The following is a 26590-nucleotide window of genomic DNA, read 5'->3' on the forward strand; positions in this document are numbered from 1 at the left end:
ATAATACGAATGAAAAGGAAACTTCTAAAATACATAATTTCTATCACTGCATAAAAACACACCCCTGAACGTCTTTGGGGAATTATAAGGTTTTGATGCATCAAAAAATGAATGGTTATCTCCTGTTGCATGACCTGTGTTCCAGTGTTATAGGCCAATAACATGATGGTCCCAGCCCTGAATACGAGTCATCATCATCATAGCGATGGTGAATGGCTCATAAGCTCCCCAAAAAGGAAATGGAAATTAATACCACTTCATACCATGGTATGATTACCACTTCATACCATTGTCTTTTCCCGAAGTTGGAATCATATCACCTTCCAGATTTTTTTAAAGCATATCACCCACCCATTGTTTCATTCCCCTTCAAATGAAGGACAGAAGCATAAAACATACCATACATGGATTGAGTGCAAAGTAAGAAATGGGATGGAGGGCAAACTTATCCACTACCACCCAACCATGTGCAAATCTCTTGCTGATACGGGTCCATTCCCTCAATTTACATTCTATCCAAATAGGCCCTTAAGGTGCATCCCCTCAATTTACATTCTATCCAAAATAGGCCCTCGAGGTCTCAAAAACATATCCGTCCAAACTCCAAAACGCATTCAAACATATATTTTCTCAACATTTCACAATTTTGGCAACAGAAGAAAATATAACAACATATCATCTACCAACACATGTGTCCTCTATGTACATCTCTAATCCAACATTCCAACCCTACTAACTTCTGCATCATGGCCCTTACCCTAATGTAACATTAACCACAAGTCCAATTCTTCCAAGTAAAAAAAGCGAGACCAAAATGAGAAGTACAGCTAGCTCATAGAGTCAAGTAAGCCTGCAAAACAAACAATCAAACCATTCCGAAAGACGAGCTCAAGCAGAGTCTATTAGGGGTCGCTTGGCACCTTGGATTGGAGGGGATTGGTAATCCCCTATCCGTTTGGCACCATAAAGTAACTAGGGGTTTTAAATCCAGAGGGTTTCAAATCCCCTCGATCAGGGGGTTTACAATCTAAGGTCGGACTTTAGATTGACTTTTGAAATCAACTCAACGATCGAAATACCGTTGAGAGGTTTTCTTTAAAAATTTCTCTTCGCATGCAACCACGCACAAGTTTCTCTCTAATTCATCTTCTCTAAAAAAAAAAAAAAAAAAACCTCAACTTTACAGAAGAAAGTTGGTGTTGGACTGCGGAAGGTTACTGCTGAGACTGCGAAAGGTGCTGCTGTTGTCATCGCTTGTAGAAGGCAGAGCTGTTGTTAAGGTAGGTTTACATTTTAATAGCCAAGTTATAAAAAACCAAGGCCAATTGCTAAATAGCCAAGTATATCAACTCAAGAAAATGGTCCATTTAAGTAAAGTAGTAGATCTGAGTTGACAAAGACTGGCCAAATGCACCTAAAAGGCCTCATGTCTAAGCTTTTCAAACAATTTCTATGTCAGTCAATGTTGGAATGAGGTCAAAAATTGGAATCCACTCTGTCAGATGTGTTAGATCTCACTTCAGCTCACTGAGTTGGGCTTAAGTCGGGATTTTATACTTGTTTAATAAAGCTGAGCATACTTGAACATATACCTAGATCATTGACCCTAAATCAAGTCAAATGAGAGTCCACTCATAGGGCAGACCTGCAGATCTCACTATACCTCCCAACTCGGGTTCAACCTAAGAATTTATGCTCGTTTAGCAAACAGGTCAGGATCCTGCTGACCATAACTCAACCTAAACCTAAATCACTACCACTAAATACAAATGAAAGCATGCATTTCTACTGGTGGGCTGGACTCAAACCAAACTAAAACCATGCGATTCTATCGAGGACTGGGGCTTTGGACTACTTGTTAGGCTTGAACACACTTCAACCTAGCCCAGCTGCAATTAGAGGCTCCCCTCATCCTTTTGGATACAAGGAACTAAGGAGTGAATACAGAAATTGTAATGATTATTTTCATCTTTCACTAAAGAATGCAGTATTACAAAATTAGAGGTATTGCTTAAAGAGTAATGCTGCAGTAACTCACGAACAACTCACCAAGCAATTGCCCCATGTGTCCCCTCTGCCGACATTAAATGCAACAGAACAGAATCATAGCAATCATATATCATTGGGGCCGACTATGATGTGCGGGCTATCCATTCCATCCATCACTCCATCTCAAGCTTAGGCTAGAGTGAGAAAACCACACATATAAAACTCAAGTTAGCCACACAAAATGAAACAGCCTGGATACAATGCACACAACTGAGACCTTATTGGAACACACTAGAGGCTTGAATTAGGCTGATCTTTGATTTTTCTTCTTCATCTAAAGCTGTGTTCGCCTTTTGAATGGGTTGGAGGTCATGAAGATTTCAATAGTATGAGTTTCCATTTCCGCTGTTTCTTATGGTGCCGCCCCCTTGAGGTTTGAAGTGGTAATAATTTTCAAACTAACATTCTTTTACACAACAGTGGGACCCATACAGATTTATGTTACTCAAACTACCCCCATCACATTCATTGGAGCAGACACATGCATCAGGGGTGAATCTCACTTGGCAGAATCACCTTGAGGCAAATCGCCATAAAATTATTCTTGTTTAAATACAAACATAAATCCCAATTCCATTGGATAACAATCACCTTGTATCTTAAATGAAAGAATTGTAGATATGTATAATGATTATTTTGCGAAATCCACAGTTTCCCATATATCCACACAGTTCTAGTATCTTGTCAATCAAAATCCTATTTCTTCTCCCAGTGGATTCCACATCCAAACATGCCCTAAACTACAAACTTCATTTAAGGCTTATTTGATAAGAAGGAAAATAAAGGAAAAGAAATCAATTTCTATTAACAATGACATTTTCTCAACTGTTCGATATGCAAAGAAAAGCAAGATTCACGAAGTCATTATCAACTTCATCAACAGTTAATTTTATCCAATATAAGATATGAAGTAATGATTTTCCAATGAATATGAAATTTTCACTAGTAAAATAAAAGAGAACTCATCACCTACAAGCTGCTTGAATGGAACAAGTCACGCAGTGCATTTTTCACCCCAAAAAGAAAAAAAAAAAAAAAAAAAAAACAATTAAAGAGTGGTTGATAAATAATATAAGTCCATAGCCCACAATATTTGGGTTGTTTGTTACAAAATTTGAAGCCTAAAGTGTCAAATATCGGATTCGCCAATGTGGAAGATTTTGGGAGTTTAGTATATTTGTTTTTGCTATTTTAAGCCAAAATCTTTGTTGATGGATTTTTATTGTCTTAAATAAATTACTGATTGACTTAAAATCAATTATAGTTGATTTGAAATCAATTTAAGGTGGGTTTTTTTAATGTTGTAAATGGTGATAGCTAAGTAATGATAATATTTGGATATTGTTTGAAAAAATTGGTAATTAGTAATTACCATTTTTTCTAAACAACATTCAAATATTATCATTACTCATTTACCGTCATAAAGAACTTGTCTTTAGGGTCTATGAAATGAGATACAAATTGCATGGTGACCCGACATGACAGGATTTGATAAGGCCACATGTCGTTGTCAAAGATGGCCCCAATCTACATACTCAATCTTGCAACTTCCAAACATACTATGAATTGACCCATCTCTGATGGCGGCACATGGCCCAATCAAATCCCACCACATCGGGTCACCACAAATATCTGTGGTGGCAAAGTCACCATGCAATCCATGTCCTATAAAATGGAGGTAGTGTAGGGGATAAGCATTCCACATTCTTACAAGTTTTTTTAAAAAAAATATATCATAAGAGTAGCTCGAATATGAATAAAGTTATTTTTCCTTGCGAGTGTGTTCATTTCTTTACAATTCAATTATCGGGATCTCATTGACTTGATAGTCAAATTGCACCACTAAATTAGTTTGATTTTTCTAAATTCTCATGATTCAAAATTAGGATTGTCAAAATGGATACTCAAAACTAAGTACTTGGTGGACACACTTTTTAATGGGCGTTGATTCGATTGATCAAGTTCAAGTCTCTCCTTTTAAACTTGGTTAAAAATCGAGTTAGCTCAGTTTGGGTCTAGTCCACATGATGGGCCCAATTGAAGTCAACAAAGCCTTGTTACTTTTTATTATGGGTTCATATATATTTAATACATATTAATTATTGTAACAAAAGAAATGAGGCTTCTTAAGCCACACATATAACAAAGAGACTTACAAACTACAAACTTAATAACGTGGCACATGGGTATGTGATCTAATCCCCAACCATTTAAATGCTCTTCAAGAACAACACCCAAACCCAAAAGGACCTTAAGTTGCAAGACCTAAACCTAGCTTGACAAACTATGGGTGCTGTGAGACCCCATTGACACCCCCAACAAAAATGCGATATATAGCTCTTGCCATGCAAGCAATCTGCAAGATATCAATTCTCACAAAAACCAAACCCCTAAACATGAACACACCTCCATGACAACAATACTCCAATAAGCTCTCTCTACCTCTCCATGCAATCAACGCCCTCTCCCTCTCTACGGGTCATAGCATGCCTTTGTCTTCCCCATCTCCTCTCTCTCTGTAGTTATGGCAACGAACATTTTTTTCTTTTTTAAACTTTTATTTGAAGTGGGCCCAATTCGGTGAGGTTGTGATGGTGGGGGCCACACCTTGTATTTTGGGTATATCCATGCCGCCTAGCTCATTTTAGCACTTTGCCCAAACATGAAGCAAATCCAAATCTCAGGTGAGCCACACCACAAGAAATAATGGTGATCGAATGTCCACCATTCAAAACTTCCCAAGGCCCACCATAAGCAATCAACTATAGTCCCTCCAAATGGATGTTTGGAATTCTTGATTGGACCTATTATTTCCATAAACAATCTTTATGGTCCATTTTCTCACAATTTTTTTGGCTATTGACTAGATGGTTACAATTATTTGATTTGTGTGATCTTTGCCTAATGATTCATTAATTATGGGTTGAACTTGATGGAGAGGTTCAAATCAATTGATTGGATTGTCCATGTGTCCCTGTGCAACCTTTTGTTCTTCAAGCAATTGATTTGTCTCGTTTTACACGCCTTTTAGATGGCCCTATCTAATTGGGGCCCGCCAGGTCAATAGTCTAGATTAGGGAGCCACAAATTCTAGTTGAGCATCTAATTATGTAATCTAACACTATTGTAGGTATTTTAAATTCATGAGCCCATTTTATGACCCACTTGATGATTGGTTTAGCCTAATAATTAACTTAAATATTCATCTAGATTGACTTAATAAAATGTTACATTTGGTGTCAAGATTTCTCATGTGATTATAAGATTTTGAAACAATTTCTTGATCAGCTTGGCGTGAAGATACAGCTTCTTATCTATAAGGGCCTGTTTGGATGCCTGTAAGTTCTTTTAAGCTGTAAGTGACTTACCTGTAAGTCACTTACAGGTAGGTAAGTTAGTTTTTTCTGTTTGGGTATCCAGTAAGTTACTTATAGGTAAAAAATTATATATTCGCATCGGGCAAAACTTAGATTAGGGAATTATTTCAAAATGTTATGATCATATAAAAATGCATAGGATCAAATATGTAATTTTATTAAGCCCATCAAGATGAATATTTAAGCTAATTTTTAGGCCAAACTAATTATCAAGTGGGCCATAAAAGTGGGCCCATGAATTCAAAATATCTATAATATGGAGCAATAACTGAATTTAAGCATTGATAAGAAACTTAAAAACATTAATAAGTTAAGAAACATTAATCCATCTTGAAATTCGAATTCATTTCACAAATAAATCTAAAAATTAAAGAATTATTAAGTCAAGAAATACATACCATTAAGCATAAATGGTCCATATATAACAAAATCAGAATTATCATTACCGTCCAAATTTTAGAATCCAAATGCATGAAAATAATTAAATAAAAATTAAAAAATAAATGCATTAAAAGAATCCAAGGGATCATATTAGGTTAAGATCTATGTAGCCCACCTCAATATATTAATAAATAAATGCATAAAACGAATCCATATATGGCCCACCTTAATATATTAATAAATAAATGTATAAAAAGAATCCATCTTAGGTGGACCTCACCATTAAAAATAGGCAAACAGCCCATGGGTTCGTTAAATTAGTCACAACTGTTTGTGGTGGGGTCCACATGAGATTTGGATCAGCTTAATTTTTGGGACCACGTCCTAAAATGAGTATACACTCGTTCCATAGTGTTTTTTACTTGAAAAAAACATATGAATTTTTTAAGGTAAATTGGCAGTTTGTTCTTAAATGACAGCAGCAACACAATACATAAGTAGCATACGATGTAGGTGCACCCACCCTCTAGTGATCCAGACTATATTTCTGGTGCGACCAACTAATGAATGGATCATGAATAAAGGTAACCTCCATCAAACAAACCAGCCATCTGATGAGTGTACATTGTACCATTGTATATATACCACTGGACATTTCTTACTTTAAACCATCCACAGAGTTTACTATTAAAATTAAGTGTTAAAATGGATGGACGGGGTGGATCAAATACATAAATCACGGTGGATCAATTCCTTCTGTCAAAAATGCCCAGCTGCGCAAGTTGGCACAAGTTCTTGTGAGAACTTTTTGAGAACTCATAATATGTGATGTTAGTCCAAAATCTGAATGGTCCACATGATGAAGCACCCCATGAAACCCCCCAGGCCCAACTTTTACATTGATCCAAAACTTTCCTGGGCCATGGCAAAAGAAAACAAGTTTCTCTCTTGATTTTCATCTCACTTTTCTATGGCCCACCAGAGTTGTAGATCAGGGTGAAAATTAGTCCCTGGAGGTTCAATGGGATGTGACCGCTCGTATTAGAGGCCCATGACACGTGTGGAAAGGTGCGCACGTGCACAGGTGAGCATGCCTATGTACGAGTAACATCTAATCCACTTCTGTTTTCAAAGCAAATAAAAGGTAGCATTGCGATCAAACCCTACCGTTTGGGAGGAGTAGAGAGGGAGGGTGGTCGTTGCAGACACAGAGAGATTGCAGAGAGGGAGGGCGGTCGTTGCAGACAGAGAGAGATTGTAGAGACGGAGGGCGATCGTTGCAGACAGAGAGAGATTGCAGAGAGGGAGAGTGCGTTTCTCCATCTTCCCTTCTTTTTAAAAATCTGACCGTTGAGCCTGTAAGTGGCTTAGGGCCTGTTTGGCCGGGCAGATCCCATGGTATTAGGAGGGATGGGATCAATTTTAAGGTAATGATGGTGGTGTCAGTGGATTGTCTTAAGATCCATGGGATTGCTTATATCCCGGGACAAGTTCACTGGGTCTGTTTGGCACGCCGTGCATATCCCGGGATTTTACCTTCCAATCCATCCAACCAAGGGATAGGATCAATTTTAAGGTAATGATGGTGATGTCAGTGGATTGTCTTAAGATCCATGGGATTGCTCATATCCCGGGACAAGTTCACTGGATCTGTTTGGCTCGTCATGCCTATCCCAGGATATTGCCGATCCCATCCCTCCTAATACCGTGGGATCTGCCTGGCCAAACAGGCCCTTACAGGGAAGTGACTTCTCACCCCCATCGCCCTGCAGTTTTTAGGTAGATTTGCCTGTAAGTTACTTACAGGTGAATTTTCTCCCCCAAACACCACCTGTAAGTGACTTCCCTGTAAGTCACTTCCCACTTATCCAAATTACAGGCATCCAAACAGGCCCTAACTAACTTATAAGTTACACAAACACAGAAGTAAATGACTTACAACTTACATCCAAACAGGATAGTAAGTGACTTTCACACTTTAAGTCACAACTTAAAAAACTTACAGGCATTTGGATGCTAATAAACCAAGCTCTCAGTCTAAGGCCATGGTTCTTCCACATTAGAACATCCAGGAGGCTCTTGTCACCGACATCTGACCCCACTTCCATGCTTGCCAGAGCCTTCTTCTCTTCCTTAAAGAGGAGACCAGCTTCTGTAGAAAGGAGGAGCAATCTCAAATCTCTAAGGAGGAGGATCACAAGGCAAACACCAAGAATAAGAAGCTTGGACCAAATGGCAAATAACAAGAATCACCCTTCAGATTCTTTTCAGTGTGGTTAAAGCAAAATAGTCATCATCGAGCCAGTCCTAGTGCAAATAATAATAATAATAATAAAGCATCATAAAGGGAACAATGACCGGTTTTGGTAGCTCGCGGACTACCGCGATAAGCACTAGGGCAGAAGCAGAACCCTTCCTTTCCCCCCAAAAACGGATATGTTACATGATAAAATCGAGCAGGAAAATAATGAAAAATACATTGAAACCAAAAGATCCAAAAAAATGAAAAAGAATACGTGGAGAAAGAAAAAAAACAAAGAACGCAGAAGATGAGAGAGACAGAGGGGGAATGTAGAACCTACGAGAAAAGCGAGAATCCATGGAGAGAAGGGAAACCGCATGTCCAAGGTTCTCTTTTTCGATCTTGCATCTCTTCGTTTTTATGGCCTGCTTGAGATGATTTTAGGGTTTCCCTCTATCAAGCAGACAAAGGAACTGACAGAAGAAGAGTGCTGAGAGAAACAGATCTGACAAAAGAAAATAGAAAGAGCAAAAAATATATTGACAGAGATCAAAGAGATGAAATACAACAGAGAGAAATCGAAGAAACAAAACGGAGGAGAGAAGGAAATGAGAGTTGGAGTGGATCGGAAGGGGGTATTTGTACCTGTGGGAAGCTAGGGTTTCCGCTTTGTACTCTGGCGAGGGTACAGTTGTAAAGTCACCTGATACAACAATCATACAAAACACCCGTGCGGTAGGTGAATGAAGCTCGCACGCTTGCATTGACACGTGTATGATATCATGACCACTGATCCGATAGGACCACCGTGAATAAGCATGCCGACTTGATCATTGGGAGAGCCAGAGAGATGAAAGTGAGAAAGGACAAAGGTCGACCAAACTAAGGGCCTGTTTCGCCTGGCGGATTAAGAGGGATGAGGAGGGATGGCGATGTGCCAAACGAGCCAAACAGCGGATGAACTTGCATCGGGATATAGCAAACATATGGATCTTAAACCAATCCGCTGACATCACCATCGTTACCTGTAGATGGCGTTACCAATTTGGGGCTGACTTGGAGGACCAATCTATTCTCCAAATCAGCCTCAAATTCATGTTATTTATTGTCATTATCCCACTTATAAATTGGTGGACATTTATTGGATAGTGAATCATAAAAAATAAAATAAAATCAAAGGTCAAATTTTAAAAATAAAAACTCACAAATTAATAATTAAAATTTTAAATATATCGACAGTAAGCACCATAATTTAATGTCAAATTTTAAGTTAATATATGTCCGTACAATTATTTAAGGCTTGAATTAGGAGGGACTCGGATGTAAAGTGAAGCACACTCATTTTTTTGGGCCCCACATGTGATGAATGTGTTATATCCATGCGTCCATCATTTTGCAATAATTTTAGGGCAGAGCCAAAATGAGCACATCCAAAGCTGTAGATTGACTAAAAAAACATATGAATTAAATGATTGCAGTTAAAATTTATTGACAGCAGCAAAAGTTTTAGATAGTGCACATGTAGTGATCCAGACTATATACGTCGATGTGACCCACTTAATAAGTGATATGAATAAAGGTATGTGGACTTTAAGAAAATTGTAATGTGAGCATGTTATAACCATTTTTGCTATGGTGTGGTCCACCTACAGATTTGAATATTACTAATTTTTTGAATCCTAACATAAAATGATCTCTTCAAATGGATGGACGATATGGATAGAAAATATACATTCAATGCCCACTTGGTCCGATCACCTTGTGGAATGGAAAATAATATGAGTAGCCAAATGCTGAATGTATTTAACGTGAAAATCATTATCTTTGTTGCTATTTTTGGTGTGGCAGATGATATCTGGATATAAGTCATTTTTTGGATCAAATAGATGAATTGTGTAGATGTAATAAATACATCACGTGGAGCCCATATAACTTGATCCCTTTTAACCCATGACACTGGAGGTCGACGTGCCAGGTGCGCTGCTTTGCGTGACACGTATCCTACATCGATATTAAAAAAAAAAGAGCAGAAACGGGAGAGAAAAGAAAAAAAGAGAAGGAAGAGAAGAGAAAGAGAGGAAAGGGGAGGAAGAGATTGAGAGAGAGAGAGCGAGAGAGGTGAGAGAGAGGAAGAAGAAGAAGAAGAGGAAAGAGCGTTACGCCGGCATAGAAGAACTGAAACAAGAAGATAGGAATTTTAAGAAGAGAGAAGTGATTGAGAAGAAGAAGAAGAATATTGAGTAAAAAAAAGGTGAGTTTTTTTTTGTTGTTTTTGTTTTTTTTTAGGGCCCGTCACAGTACCGTTATACCCTGATAGTAAGTGACTTTCACACTTTAAGTCACAACTTAAAAAACTTACAGGCATTTGGATGCTAATAAACCAAGCTCTCAGTCTAAGGCCATGGTTCTTCCACATTAGAACATCCAGGAGGCTCTTGTCACCGACATCTGACCCCACTTCCATGCTTGCCAGAGCCTTCTTCTCTTCCTTAAAGAGGAGACCAGCTTCTGTAGAAAGGAGGAGCAATCTCAAATCTCTAAGGAGGAGGATCACAAGGCAAACACCAAGAATAAGAAGCTTGGACCAAATGGCAAATAACAAGAATCACCCTTCAGATTCTTTTCAGTGTGGTTAAAGCAAAATAGTCATCATCGAGCCAGTCCTAGTGCAAATAATAATAATAATAATAAAGCATCATAAAGGGAACAATGACCGGTTTTGGTAGCTCGCGGACTACCGCGATAAGCACTAGGGCAGAAGCAGAACCCTTCCTTTCCCCCCAAAAACGGATATGTTACATGATAAAATCGAGCAGGAAAATAATGAAAAATACATTGAAACCAAAAGATCCAAAAAAATGAAAAAGAATACGTGGAGAAAGAAAAAAAACAAAGAACGCAGAAGATGAGAGAGACAGAGGGGGAATGTAGAACCTACGAGAAAAGCGAGAATCCATGGAGAGAAGGGAAACCGCATGTCCAAGGTTCTCTTTTTCGATCTTGCATCTCTTCGTTTTTATGGCCTGCTTGAGATGATTTTAGGGTTTCCCTCTATCAAGCAGACAAAGGAACTGACAGAAGTAGAGTGCTGAGAGAAACAGATCTGACAAAAGAAAATAGAAAGAGCAAAAAATATATTGACAGAGATCAAAGAGATGAAATACAACAGAGAGAAATCGAGAGAGACAGAGGGGGAATGTAGAACCTACGAGAAAAGCGAGAATCCATGGAGAGAAGGGAAACCGCATGTCCAAGGTTCTCTTTTTCGATCTTGCATCTCTGCTTTGTACTCTGGCGAGGGTACAGTTGTAAAGTCACCTGATACAACAATCATACAAAACACCCGTGCGGTAGGTGAATGAAGCTCGCACGCTTGCATTGACACGTGTATGATATCATGACCACTGATCCGATAGGACCACCGTGAATAAGCATGCCAAAATATATTGACAGAGATCAAAGAGATGAAATACAACAGAGAGAAATCGAAGAAACAAAACGGAGGAGAGAAGGAAATGAGAGTTGGAGTGGATCGGAAGGGGGTATTTGTACCTGTGGGAAGCTAGGGTTTCCGCTTTGTACTCTGGCGAGGGTACAGTTGTAAAGTCACCTGATACAACAATCATACAAAACACCCGTGCGGTAGGTGAATGAAGCTCGCACGCTTGCATTGACACGTGTATGATATCATGACCACTGATCCGATAGGACCACCGTGAATAAGCATGCCGACTTGATCATTGGGAGAGCCAGAGAGATGAAAGTGAGAAAGGACAAAGGTCGACCAAACTAAGGGCCTGTTTCGCCTGGCGGATTAAGAGGGATGAGGAGGGATGGCGATGTGCCAAACGAGCCAAACAGCGGATGAACTTGCATCGGGATATAGCAAACATATGGATCTTAAACCAATCCGCTGACATCACCATCGTTACCTTAGGGCGTCTTTGGACGGTGGGATTAGAAGGGTTTAGGTGGGATGAGATTCAAAAAACATAATTATTACCCATGGCAGGGATTGTCCCTGTTGCCACCGGACAAGATTAATGTCATACTTTGTTGGTAATACGGTGGTACATTGAATGGATATACCCACCATCATTTGAAATTACTAAGAATAACACACATGAGTTATATCTTCATTTGTTTTGTAACCTCATTTTATGGCATGGGCCTAAAAATGAAGTAGATCCAAAAATTATGCGGCCCCAAAGAAGTTTTCAATGGTAAGTATTCAATCCCTGTTGCTTTCTATGGTGGGGTCCACTTGAGCTTTAGATTTATTTGATTTTTTGGCCCATGCTCTAAACTAATCTCGAAATATGGGTGGACGGTGTAGATATAGCTTGCACATCATGGTGGGACCTACACAACTTGCTAACACTGAGTTAAACTGGCACGGGATCAATGCAATTTCATCTAATCTAATTCCAAGCTTTTCCATTCTTCCCAGACATGGAGTAGAATTGGCACAAAACTAGATGAATCCCATCCCACCTAATCCCTTCTAATCCCACTGCCCAAACATGACCTAAAATTGATCACATCCCTCCTAATCTTGTTCAATCACACTTGGCTCTCGTGTTTGGTTAAATGGATTGGAAGAGATTGGAAGGTAAAATCTCAAGATATGTCGAACATGCCAATCAAACTCGGTGAACTTATCCCGGGATATAGCAATCCCATGGATCTTAAATTAATCCATTGGTACTACCATCATTACCTTAAAATCTATCCCATCCCACCTAATCCCATGGGATCCAATCCACCGGCACCACCATCATATCGGAGATGCCATTGAAAAAACGCCAAGTGCCCTTTCAGGGCTTGATGGGAGTTTTAGCACGAGGGCAAGCGTTGAGCTTGTATTTATTTCAGGATCTTGAGTTGTGTTTGGCACTTGTACGAAACTTACTATAATAGAAATTTTATGTCTAATTCGTTGTGATCAAAATGCATTGAAAATTTATAAATTTATAGTATATGTTTGTGAATTTGATTTTTATTTTCATTAAGTTTATTATAACGTTTCAAACTTGTGTGTGTGTGTGTGTGTAGCATTTGATACAATGATTGTGATAAGATCGTTAATAAAATATATTTTAGAATAAAAATGTGAATTTTTTAAGTCCTGGTTGGGTCAAAAAAGTGAGCTTGCTAATTTTGAAATGATAAATTAATATTTAAAAAAATCGACTAGAAAATTATAAAATTCTCAATATCCAAATGAATATTTTTAAAAAAAGAAGATAAACTATTTAGAATAGACATCTCAATAATTTAAAATTAACAAAAATGTGCAAAAGTAAATGAAACAATACATGTTTCATCCAAAATGGGCCCCACACATATACAAGCATGCTTCCGTATATCATGTTGGACATCCGAGCCATGTAAAATGGTGGACCGAGCACAGCCATAAAAAAAACACGCAGTTAAATTTAATATATAGCTTATCATCTGACTCAACAGACATGTGCAACCCACCTAAGGAGTAGATCAGCATAATTTGTAAGGCAACCATAGTATTTCTTCGACTAGAATCTCCTAATCAGCTTGTTGGAATTTCAGCCATGACCTAAAATATGATGGGCCCACAGTTCTTTCATGTATATCAGTAAAATTGAGTGTAATACTACCTTTTACTGCAATATGTAACAAAATATTACTTCCTTTTTTTAGCCATTGATTTTGCAATCATGTTTCCATGATTTAAATTGTTTATATAATGATTTCACCCCGTACTTTTGTAACTTGTTTTAAACTTTTTTTTTCTCAGAATATTGACTGTCCTATAGTCATTGTTTTGTGAACAAATGGTAAAGATTTTATAGTTCATTTCTTTCTCCACCTTTTAACTCATAGACTTTTTGAGTTTTGGATTCACCTCATTTTAGGTATTATGTTCTAAAAATGAGTTGCTAAAAGGGATGTATGGCCTGAATTTCTCATGGACATCAGTAGGGTTGTACATCAAGCCGAGTCAAGTCGAGCTGGGCTAAGCTCGGCTTGACTCGTCCGTGCCATACTCGAGTTCGAGCTCGAGCTCAATATTAAAGCTTGGCATGTTTGCCAAAGTTTTCGAGTCGAGCTAGTGGTTCGAGTCGTGTCGAGCTTACCTCGAGTCAAATCGTGCTTGTTCATATGTCAACCCAACGCCCAACCTAACCCAACCCAGACCCCACCCAAAACCTTAAGAGAAGTCGCTGAGTGGGTTGGTTTATTCGAATCGGGTTGGGAGGGAGAGCCGGAGAGGAGATCGAGGAGAATGAGAGAAAGAGATAGAGAGAGAGGGGCTGAGAGCTCCTCGAGCGGATGAAGATGGCGACCGTTGGGCTGCTGGGTGCGGGCTGGGTAGGGTAAGAGATATATATATATATATATATATATATATATATATATATATATATATATATATAGATATATATATATATATATATATATATAAGTTGAGTTGAAATGCACCATGCTTGAACTCAACTCGAGCTTTAAAAATAAGCTTGACTCACCCCGAGTCGGCCTTTCAAGCTGAGTCAATCCGAGCTGACTCGAGCCGGGTCGAGTGAGCTTTTCGAGCTAGCTCGACTCACGTACAACCCTAAACATCAACGATAGAGACAACCCCACCTAACATCTCAGCGAAGGAATTTCCTATAAAAAAAATATATAATAATAATAAACTTTGCAAGCAATCTGCCACTAACATGGTTTGCTTATAAATATAGCCCATCCATTTCACTAGCAGACATTGTCATGTGAGCCCCACCATGATGTATATGTATATCCACATGGTCCATCTATTTTGCTAGCTTATTTTAGGTCATGAGCCCAAAAATGAGGTAGATCCAAATCTTATGTGGACCACTTCATTGGAAGCAGTGGTAATCAAATGGTAAAATAAATAATATGGTGGGGCTTATGAAGGTTCTAATGATAGGCGTTTAACCACCACTATTTTCCTATCGTGTGGTCCACCTAAGATTTGGATCTACCTAATTTAAGGCCTCATGTCCTAAAATAAATTGGCAAAATATATAAACGGTGTGGACATAACACATACAACATGATGGGGCCCACGAAATGTAGTCATATAAAATCTACCCAATATGTGTCAGTATTGCATGCCATGTCCTTGGGAACTCCAAAAAAAGAGTAAGGTGTCTCCCTTTATGTATATTTTAAATCCACACCGGGTCACCACTTGCTCACCCCATATTAGGCATAGAGCCGAATTTTCTAACCATTTTTTTTTTATTTGAGTAGATCATACAATTGAAAATAATATAAGACAATTCTTACCCTTGAAACACTTTCCATTGGTATGGCTCACCTAAATCACGATTGACCCTTATTAAATTTTGTGTAACCATCATAATGGGCAACGTAAAAATTAAGGGTTGGTGTCTCTCTACCAATTATTTTGAGTTTGTGTGGCCCACGTGTATCAACAATTACTCTAATTTTTCTTCCATACGGTTTAGTTAAAATAGTTCACATGATGGTCAAAGTGGATTTCATATGGAAATCAAGGCGTGGGCCACTCGAGCATAGCCCCTTGCTAGCATCCCTTTTTAAGGAAAAAAAAGAAAAAGAAAAAGAAGAAGTGTGATTTTACAACACCCCACCTTCTATTGAAACTTCCTGAGAGTCGAGAGAGAAGTAACGTAGAAAAGAGCCGTGTTTCCAACTGCACCATTCAATCACCTTCTATAGTTGAAGTGGGGCCACAGGGGCCATAGTGAGAAAGAGAGGAATAAGCATAGAGTGATGGAGGATGAGGAGCAAATAGAGATGAGAGTAGAGAGAGATGGAGGATAGGAAGGAGCTAAGAGAGATGAGATTAAGAGGATGTTAATTTTTAAAGAAGAAGTCAAATTGTTTAATTTCCAACTGTTGAGGATTCCATGGTGATGTGCGTTGAAATTACTCATCTCACCTCAGATTTCAATTCCCGTGAAGTGGTGGTAAATGGAATCATGTACCAAAATGTAGTCATTTTGTCTTTCTTACTAATTACCACCGATTCCATCGTGTCAAACAACCCTTAAGTGAAAGGGCAAATACATAATTTCACATGAAAGAATCTTTGCCTTCTAGTTAGCCCAACTATAAACACCCCACCTCGGGTCGATAAGCTTAATTGAACATTAACATTAATACATACCCTTAACCCTAAGCCAAACCCGAATCCATACCCTTAACCCTAAGCCAAACCCTAATGCATACCCTTAACCCTAAGCCAAACCATAATCCATACACTTAACCCTGAGCCAAACCTCAGTCCATACCCTTAACCCTAATTCATACCCGAATCTGAACCTTAAACCCCGATTGGAACCCTAATCCAAACCCTAGAACCCTAGAAACTAACCTTAAAATTTGTCTCAAACCCAAACTTTAGGAAAAACCTAACCCATAGAATCAACCCCTGAGCCAACTCACCTGATCAGCCAAACTAGCCTACCCAGTCAACTCACCTTGTCAAACCAAGTCCATAAACCCATTTTGTCTTAAGCCCATTTTAATGCCCAATTCAAAGAAAAGAAGAGATAACAAGGCAGCATCGGAGGACCAAACCTGTCCACGTGTACAGGAGGAACCTCCCTCAGAAGCTGAAGCAAAAAAGGAACGGCGAGCGACACCCTGGGTGCCGCTCGCCACGTGACATTGGCCATACTTTGGCCAGCTATTCACTCATATGCGGATGCCCTCCCTACTTATTTCATGCACGTGCAAATTTTGAAAATTACTCTGATGCCCCTCTCTTGAGCCAAAATTACACCTTATGCCATCCAAAGCAACACACAAGATTTTTTCAAATGACAATCTCAAATCTTAGCCATCCAAACCCTTTTTAACCTCAAGCCTTGTAGGAATTACTAGAAAACTGGACTGGATGGTTATAAATACTCACATTTCAATCATCCCTCAATCCACATCCACACACACTAATCCCTATACATCCACAATTAAGCATCAATCCCACCAAGGTGAGTGTGGGTGAGAAAGAGATCTTAGTCAAGGTCTAACCCTAATACTAGCCTTATGAGCCAACCCAAGTTCAATCCAAACCACTCGATACGATCCTTGCGACATTACTATTCACACAACTGTTTTTTTTTTTTAAATTAAGCTTCGTCTACTCATAGCATTTGTATAGCGCAACATTCATTGCATCATTCAACACACTTTGCACCAAATTGGATCAGAAGAATGCTTTGAGGCTTGCCAATTTAATCGAATCCTGCCCATCAAAAAATTTGTCAATTACTTCACATTTTGTCACAAGCATTGCATACATTCATATACAAGAACTAAATCCTCACCCTCATAAATGGTAAGATCCTATGAAGTAGAGACCGTGTATTTGTATGGGCAAAGTGGGTGCCTAAAACTTTCCCTCTCTGTAACCACGCTCCCTTATTTGGAATCGTTGATCATAAAGCCAAAGAGTCATCTTAGGGTAGGAAATCTTCGGATCCCTACCCTAGCATTTCTACAGGGGTCTAACCAATGGTAGAGATGAAGAAATTGGCTAGTAGTGACTTTGGTCAAACATAATCAATCAATCACAACATAAAGCTCTTGAAGAAGGTAATCCGTGGAGAAAGCGTCCTCAAGTTGATTCCAGCCAGTGATCCCAACGTCTACTCTAACTTCTTATGAGCACACGCAATGGTCTTTTAGTAGTTAACAATTTTACAGTCTATGTCTATTTTTAATCTACCACTTATTAGGGAGTGGATCTTAAACACGCTTGTCATGCTTATGTGTGTCCCTCATGCCCATTCCTGAGTTTGTCCTTATCAAGTCAAATGAGATATGTATGGGAATGATACTTATGGTAAACTTCCAAATTTTAATATAGGGTTAATTGTATGCATACAAAATGATTCCTTCATTGCCTAAATCAAGCATACATGGCATGCATGATTGAGGCTATTTTATTGGGTTAAACCTTAGATAGATTTAAGAATATATAGGTTAACTTAAATGAAAATATCCTGCAACCTTTGTTATAGGAGCCCATGTAATCAAAACCTATGTTTGTGTGACAACCACAATATCAGTTTTGTAGACTCATACTAGGATGTGAGAATAAAAATGATGTTAATCCAAAACTTGTGTGGGTGACACCATAATAAATAATGGAGATAAAATTATTCCCATGGAAACCTTCTTGGGGCCAACTATTCATATGGTGATTGACACTAGGATGAAGAAAAAACATATCATTCTGATCTAAAACCTCTATGGGCTCACATCTTAACATGAGCTAGCGCGACATATGGACCAGATGAATATCACTCAAACATCACAATGGGCCTCACAGAGCTTTTACTTACATGGGCTCCCTATATCAAGGTTTGTAGGAAATCCGCATCCAACCAACATGTCATGTGTGTAGCAAAAAGAGCACTCTACTTTAATATAATTATTTTGAATAGATTATGTCAATTTTAACTCACGTAGGCATATGGAGGGAGTGACTTGTGATGAGCTTTGAGGGATGAATTGCATTAAATCCACCTTGTCCATTAAGAGAAGCCCACATTCCTACCATATATTTTAAAAATCAATCAAATCCAAGATTTATGTGGGCAATGCCATAGGGAAATGATGTAAAACTATACTTGAAATGTCTAAATTAATGTGGCGTGGCCCATATGAGTCTTAGAATCTAGGCATCTCTTTATCCCAAAGGGGCACACCAAATAAATAGATTGGATGGCAAGTATACACCATGGTAGATACAGTTCAATAATTTTAATGGTAAGCATCACCATCTCAATCATTCCTGATGTTATAGCCCACTTGAGTTTTGAACTGGCATGACTTTTAAGCCCTAGTCCAAACATAAGGTATTGCACCTAATGGATAGGGTGGATCTCATCCACGTGAAGTTTTTCCATTGCATCAATGGAAACACTTCCCATGCATATGTAGGTCACATAAGCATTTTCATTTTTGGATGTACTATAACTATTGTTATTCAATCTGGACTGATGGGAACCAAAACTGCTGGAGAACCAATTTACACAAGCAGAGTCAACCATATTATTGGTCTTAAAAGGAGAAGTATACTATTGGTGGAAGTAAGTATTTAGGACTGTTGAGGAAGGAACAGTATTGGACTCACAATAGATTCTGTAAGAAATTTAATAAGAAATACATTTCCAACAATGTACAGAAAAGGGGGTAGAATTCATGAATTTGGAACAATGCGACATGACGGTCGAGCAGTATAAGGCAAAGTTCACCAAGTTGTCTCGCTTCGCTACCTACTTGGCAATAGACAATAACATCAAGGTGAGGAAGGTTGAAAGGGGACTTAAATAATTCATCTGCAGTTATATAATATCATTAAAACTTAAAACTTATATGAAAGTGGTGAAAATATTGATAATCATCAAAAAATATAATGAATATTTTTAGAAGATCTTTCAAAAGGCTATAAGAGTTTTCATAAAATTTAATACCGCCTTTCACCCACAGACTGATAAGTAGACTGAGAGGGTCAACTAAATTCTTAAAGATATGCTCAAAGCCTATGTGTTGGATTTTAAGGGAAGTTGGGACAATCACTTGTCCCTGATCAATTTTTCTTATAACAATAATTATCCAGTGATTATTTGTAACACCCCGTACTTTATAGTACTCGGGTGTTACCATATAACCTAATTTAGAATAAGTACAAATCTAATTCATCTAAATGTTCACACGTTCTAGTCTAAATCTAACCATTCGGAGCAATATTCACCTCTAGAACAAGTTACACATTCGTTGATTTTTTAGATGGATCACTACATCATCAAGTCACTCTATTTTTAGGATTTCAATCACCGTGTAATGCCCCGACTTTTCAAGAACCGAGTACATGACCCGTGTCCCGAAAACTCGAGTGTTAACCTTAAAGGATGGTCAGGTATAATATTTTTCTTTTATCAGAGTAAGCAGATGAGCGTAGAGTGGACAAGTAGCATGAAGGGAAATTTCAAATTTCATTTAGAATATACAAGTGCTGCCCAAAATGACTTATACAAACCAATGTCTCCAAACATTAACAAATACAAGAATTACATGATCTAATACATAAGAAATAATAGAAAGCATATAAATATAAGCCGCAATATCACACAGCTCCTCCAAGTATACAGTCATGCATTCCTGGTGATCGTACCCTGCTCATTATCAAGTCTGAACATGCATATCACTTAAGCCACCTGTACTACATGTACAGTTTTATATTTAATGGATGAGTGACCAACTCAGTGTGAATTTTCCTCAAGATTACACACCGCCGCATTAGGTAAGAAATAGTATAAAACATACAAACAACCAAAACAAAGTAAATGTAGTCTTGTTAGATGCATGGATGCATGAATGTAATGATCGACCCGGGTAAAACAACCAGACGGTCTGTGCCCCGGGTAAAATATCCAGACGGGCAATGTCCCAAGAAAAACATCCGGATAGACATCGGGGTCGTCACCCAGGGATAAGACTGGTTATCAGCGCAACATGCAGCGTAATCGCAGGGCATGATAAACCGAGTCAATATCACAATCGAATGACTAGTCATAAGCGCAACACGCAGCGTAATCGTAGGGCAGAGTGATCCAAGTCATCGAAATATGCCATATATGCATGACTTGTCAACCCATTATTAGTCCATTTACAACCAGTTAATTTAAGTAAGCTCAGGGGTCACTACGGGGAGCACATGGCCGAGCGTAGGCCGACAGCTCGGGCATAGGTCCCATTACCACCATCCCCGGCTCATGAGACTACCACCTTAGGATGTTTAATGGAAACCTGTCGACTAGTGGCCAATCATATTACCGTATATGGGGCTTACCATCGCATGGTTGCACAGAATAAAACATCGAACCCATATAGGGAAAATACTAGAACAAAGCCACATAGGGCGAAATCAAAGTAGGCCACATAGGGCAAGTATCAGAACCGTGCGATAAAAGACCATCCTTGAAAGCCATTGGATACAACAACCCTGGATGGTAGGCCCACATCAATGATCCATCTAGACCATCACTCAATAACCACCAAGTCGAAGGTCCATTACGATCACAACTAGTCAAGTTACATCCCAAGTATGGGTGTACATTCATATGTGGAAATTTCCCACTCATGTACCAGTTTAAGTTCCATAAGCAATCCACAAAAAGAAATCCACAAGCATGAACAATTATACAGGATAATCATAAAGCATGTAATACATCAATTCAATTCCCACCAGCTAACACATGTGATTATAAAGGGAGATCAATTATGAATTTAAATAAAAACTATAACTTAAGCTAATGAGAAGATGGAAAGCTCAAGGGGAAGAATCATCACCGGATATGTTGTAGGGTGTCCTTTGGTGTGAGCCCTCTCGAGAAGCTAGCGTCTCTGCATCACTTGAACAGATTCCTAGAGAAATCCCTTGCATTAGCTGATAAGTTCTACGATTCTAGGACGCCATGTTGGTCGAATGACCCAAATCATGATGGTTTGGCGCTTATTTGAGAGGGGTACAGGCCCGTCAATACTTGTCCTAATAAGCGGGCTCGATATACTGTTATTTATTTGGTGGGGTCCCTTGCACAGACCGTGTAGATGGGCATTTATATCATGGTGGGAACCCCATACGTGACCCACCGCCATATGGATGGACTAGCGCACTGTAGCTATTATTTATACATCACACAGCGTATGTATGTATACATTATGTATACGGGGTTTATGTATATGCTATATACACTGTGGGTGTATCTCTCAGCATTTCTAACTTATACAGTATGTATATTATAGCATATATATATATATATACAACATGCATATACATTTCAGTGTCCAGGTGTATCACGTCCATCCCCTGGACAGTGTATGAGTATAAGGTGGTCTTGCAAGTATGTGGGTCCCACGTGAGCATGGGTGTTGAATCCGAACGGTCCATAAGATGTGGAATCCCAAGAAACCTTAGGTGGTAAAATTTCACCCTAATCTAAGATTCCAGTGGCCCATAACAAAGATAACTTCAAATCAAGGGAAGAAACTGTTTGCATTAATCATGGCCCACCCAAGTTTTGGTTCAAGGTAAAAATGGGAACCAGGGGTTTTTATGAGGTTCTGCTCCAAGTGGACCATTCAGATTTTTCAGATTCATCAACCATGGGGAGATCTCGAAATTTTGCAGTGGCTTACGTGAATTGGTATATTATGTCTTCACTCCCTGGTGCATGCATGCACCGTCAATTTACTTCACGTGTGGGTCCCATGTGGGGCCCACCACGTTTACATCCACCCATACATCATATATATGTATACCCTATGTAGTATAGCATCACGTATATCGTATATTTTACATAATATACACACTTATTTATGGACCGTTGAAGCATCCAACAACCACCGTCCAGATCTTCTGGACAGTGCAGATGGATTTCTCTCAACCCGGCAAGACAGTGGACGGTGTGGATATGTAGTAGGGTGGCCCATAACATTCGTACAGCCCACCATTCTTCAATTTGTGGCCCAACGTAGTGACACCCGCTTGCAACTCGTGTGAGGCCCACCAGAAGTTTTCAGGGCCCACGTTGGTAGGTGGTGGCCCATGGTGGTTTATGCGAAGGGTGGCCCACTTGGTCTGATGGTGTGGTCTGCCAGAAATTTAGCTGGGGGGTCCACGCAGTGCAGCCCACTAATCTTTTGGTGGGGCCTAACACGAGGTAGCCCTTGTTGTAATTGGCAAGGCCCACCTACAAATTGCAGGGCCCAACGCCAGAAAGCCCAAAGCCTTCGTGAAAACAGCAACTCTGCTGCATGCATTTGAACTGCGTCCTGGTTGTGGTGGTGGTTCGATTCGGGACCCATTCACGGCCCACTTTGGAGCCGGATGGTAACCGATCAAGGGTTGGTGTGAGAGCTCCGATCAGCACGCTTTTTCAGTCTAACAGGGACCCATGGCAGGGCCATTTGGATGTCTGACGGACGGCCGATTTCAGCTCGACTGCAACCGACTTCCACCACCCTCTCCAGGCCTGATGCACGGCCATTGCCATGGTCCATTTTCAGCTCCAAAACAGAGCTAACATGTGGCTTGATGGGTGGTTACAGGTGGTCTGATGGATGGTCCATTTTCAGCTCTAAACAGAGCCTAATGAAAGGTCCAATGGCCAGCCACTGTCGAGCCTCGTTTGGGTCTGAAACATAGGCGTTTACTTGGCCTGGTTCTAGCCCACGAAGGTGAGTGTTGTTGGCCTGATATTGGCTCGAAATCGATACTTCAGTCCGGTCGGATTTCAGCCCAGAACAGGGCCGTTGCATGGCCTATTTGCAACCTACGTTCTCAGCTCAAAACAGAGCTTTGGTTAGCTTTGATCCTAGCTATTGTTTGGCTTGGCCTTTGGCCTGAAACAGAACCACCATCCGGTCCTGCTTGTGTCTTGAAACGCAGCCATCAACTTGGCCTGTTTCCACTCACTACAGGGACCCAACGCTACCACTCCCTCAGACCATTCCATAGCCATTGATTGGCTCGATCTGGCCTGAGACTTGGTTGTCGTTCAGCTTAGTTCTCTATCCATTTTCAGCCATTATTTGGCTGATCTCAGACCCGAGGTTCAGCCACCGCTTGGTCCCAGGTGAGCATCACCCCCCACTTGCTACTGCTACGAAGGGAAAAGAAATAGAGAAATGAAAAACAACTGCTACAAGGGAAAAAGAACAGAGAAATGAAAAACAACTGCTATAAGGGAAAAAGAATAGAGAAATGAAAAACAACTGCTATAAGGGAAAAAGAACAGAGAAATGAAAAGGCAACCAAAGGAAGAAGAAAAAAAAAAGCTATCAGGGAGAGTGTCTTCCCCCCGGATCAGTTATAGCTGAACTCACCAAGGTGGGTTCCCTAGTTTCTCTTCTCTCTTCTCCCCTACTCTCCTTCCTATCTGCCTGTGAAGCTACAATCCCAACTGATTCGACTCGGTCCTGCCTCACAGGGACTGAGTTGGAGCAGTGGAAATCGAGTCCCCCACCGTCGACTGGTCACTCTCTCTCTACACTCTCTCTATCTTTCTTCTCACTTGGCGTAGATTTTGAGGGTTACAGTGCCCTCCTTTTATAGTCAGTGAGAGAAAGATGGACGGTTGTGATCGTCCTCACCATGCATGGCCGAGCTTTGCCCTTCCCAAAGAGGAAGTCGGCTTCTCTCTCCCTCCTTCCACAGGCCCTCGGTCGGTCTGTTTTTAGCATGGATTGGACGGTGGCGTTCAATCTCCTTCATCCATTTACAAGTGGTCAAACGGCTATACCGTTTTGATCATGTGGGTCCCATGAAGGATTTGAACGGTTTATTGTAACGCCCTGAAATTCGGGGGTCGAGCATAACCCAGCTCCCGAGTTCCAAAACATCACTTATGCAACATATTTAATGATGGATGTATGTTGTCTGTATTAGTGCATAAAACATGGAATAGATTAAGCCAAAGCACAGATATAATTCAGGGATAAGTGAAGAAAGCAAGCGGAAGACTTATAGAAATATATGTGTACAAGTGCAAATCCCTGAAGTACATATACATACCAGGTCGTAATGAAAGTATTATTATCAGAATTACAAGTATCAAGTTACATCATTTAATTCCCAAAAATAATCCCAGAATCCCGCGCATCAGAACAAGGCTCGCTAGAACCCATCTGAAAACTGCATATAAGAGAAAGCAGCCTCATCATCATCCATCTCCCGCTCTGCCTCAGAAGTCGCCTCAACATCTGCAACATCAGCAGCTAAGACAGTCTGGTGGGTGTTTAACACCGCCCCAGAACGTGGGAGTGAGTGATCAACTCAGTGGAACAATAAAGCACAGGTTAACATGTTATCAGTTCAATCAAGCAGTAATGATAAAGCAGAACAATTAAACAAGTCCTAAATACTCTTGTTAATGCAAGGATGCATGCAGAATGATGCGTGCCCTCACGCGTATACCCTTAGCGTCTTCATCTTACGTTACGCATGACACCACCTCAAAGTGCGCCACATCTACAAAGCACATGCAAATGCGGTGCATGGATATGATTACCAAGTTGTTATTAGTCCTTTTCATACAGCAGGATTGGGAAGCTAAGATACCTTCCTCATATCACCATCCAAACAGTGATCCATTCTAGGGTCGTCAATCCTAGGCATCTCATACGATCATATGTTTTGAGGTCGTTGCAAAAGGCTCGTCACCAATCAATGCACACCTATCATACCATTGTTACTACACTAAGGCTCGTCACCTCAATACGGTATCCGGGTATGCTCGAGGTCACTACAAAGGGCTCGTCACCAATCAATGTAGGCCGATAGCACGAATATAGTATCCCATACCACCATAATCGGCTCACGAGTTTAGTTGCTCACTGGTCACTACGGGGAGGCTCTCACCCCAGCGTAGGCCAACAGCTCGACCACGGTGTCCCATACCACCATGTCCGGCTCATGAGTCTTAGCAGATCAAGGTACCATGGTTAATAGGATTTCATTGGTAAGTTCGGTACCCTAGATTCAAGCAGTAGCGTCCATACATGGTGAATATACATCGGACAATCGGGTTACTTAACGAACTCGACTAGCACGAGTGCACGTTGAGTTGAACGACATAGAGTGCGCAAGCACTCCGCATGGCCAAACCACTGCCGACAACTCTAATACGACTCGGGTTCGTCTAATCACGTCCTTTGTGGCGAAAGCGATCTCAGCCACAACCTTAAGGTAGATTACCGATTTCCTGGACTATTCATAGTCCCAAACACATTACCCTACAACAGATATTCGTATTAAATGTAGAACAGTAATGGAACAACAACTTCAATCATGTGGTACTCAAGCATTTGAAGAATATCAACTTAACATAAATGTAAGCATAAGTAATGCTTGAACTTAAACAACAAGGAATGTAACTAGCAAGAAGGAAATCATGCACACTAGTGGGAGAGTCGAGAATCGCTTCTCAACACCCATACTAGGTTGAAACATCACACTATAGATCATTCAGACATTTCTACAAACACTTAGAATACACAATACAACATATATGACATATGTTGAAATACACACATTTGGACAATTCCTTTTACCAAGGAGTTGTCATACATACATCTAGCATACATACATGACAAATAATCATGGCAAACACAAGTGCATATTTTATACGCATACGGTACTTTATACATACACATACAATACACAAATCTCAATATAACACATGCATATCAGGAACGCAACATAAACATAACATTTGGCATACGAAATCTCATCCATAACAAGAATAAACCATTAACTGACATTGAAAGCCTTGAAAACCATAACCTATACACTTAAAGTCCGCACCTTAAGCCAGAAAAGAACACCGAACCGATTTCAGACGAGTTGTCTTCATCAACGGCGATAGAATACCCTAAAGCAAGAATAGAAATGAGATACAACAACACCAAGACTATTCTAAGCTCTAACACAGATTAGGGTTAGGTTAACTTACCCGAAGATGAACTCAGAATT

The 26590-nt window shown here is 39.8% G+C and overlaps 1 long non-coding RNA gene across 1 annotated transcript; it reads right to left on the reverse strand.

Annotated features, from left to right (window-relative positions):
- Nucleotides 1–1258: 1258 nt before the first annotated feature.
- On the reverse strand, nucleotides 1259–8798 carry LOC131251512 (uncharacterized). The gene is made up of 3 exons (XR_009173919.1): nucleotides 7564–8798; nucleotides 6975–7181; nucleotides 1259–2183 (listed from the first exon to the last, which is right to left on the reverse strand). It is a non-coding gene; the product is annotated as an uncharacterized LOC131251512 (long non-coding RNA).
- Nucleotides 8799–26590: the final 17792 nt, after the last annotated feature.

The sequence above is a fragment of the Magnolia sinica genome, chromosome 7, assembly GCF_029962835.1.
Source record: "Magnolia sinica isolate HGM2019 chromosome 7, MsV1, whole genome shotgun sequence".
Lineage (NCBI taxonomy): Eukaryota > Viridiplantae > Streptophyta > Magnoliopsida > Magnoliales > Magnoliaceae > Magnolia > Magnolia sinica.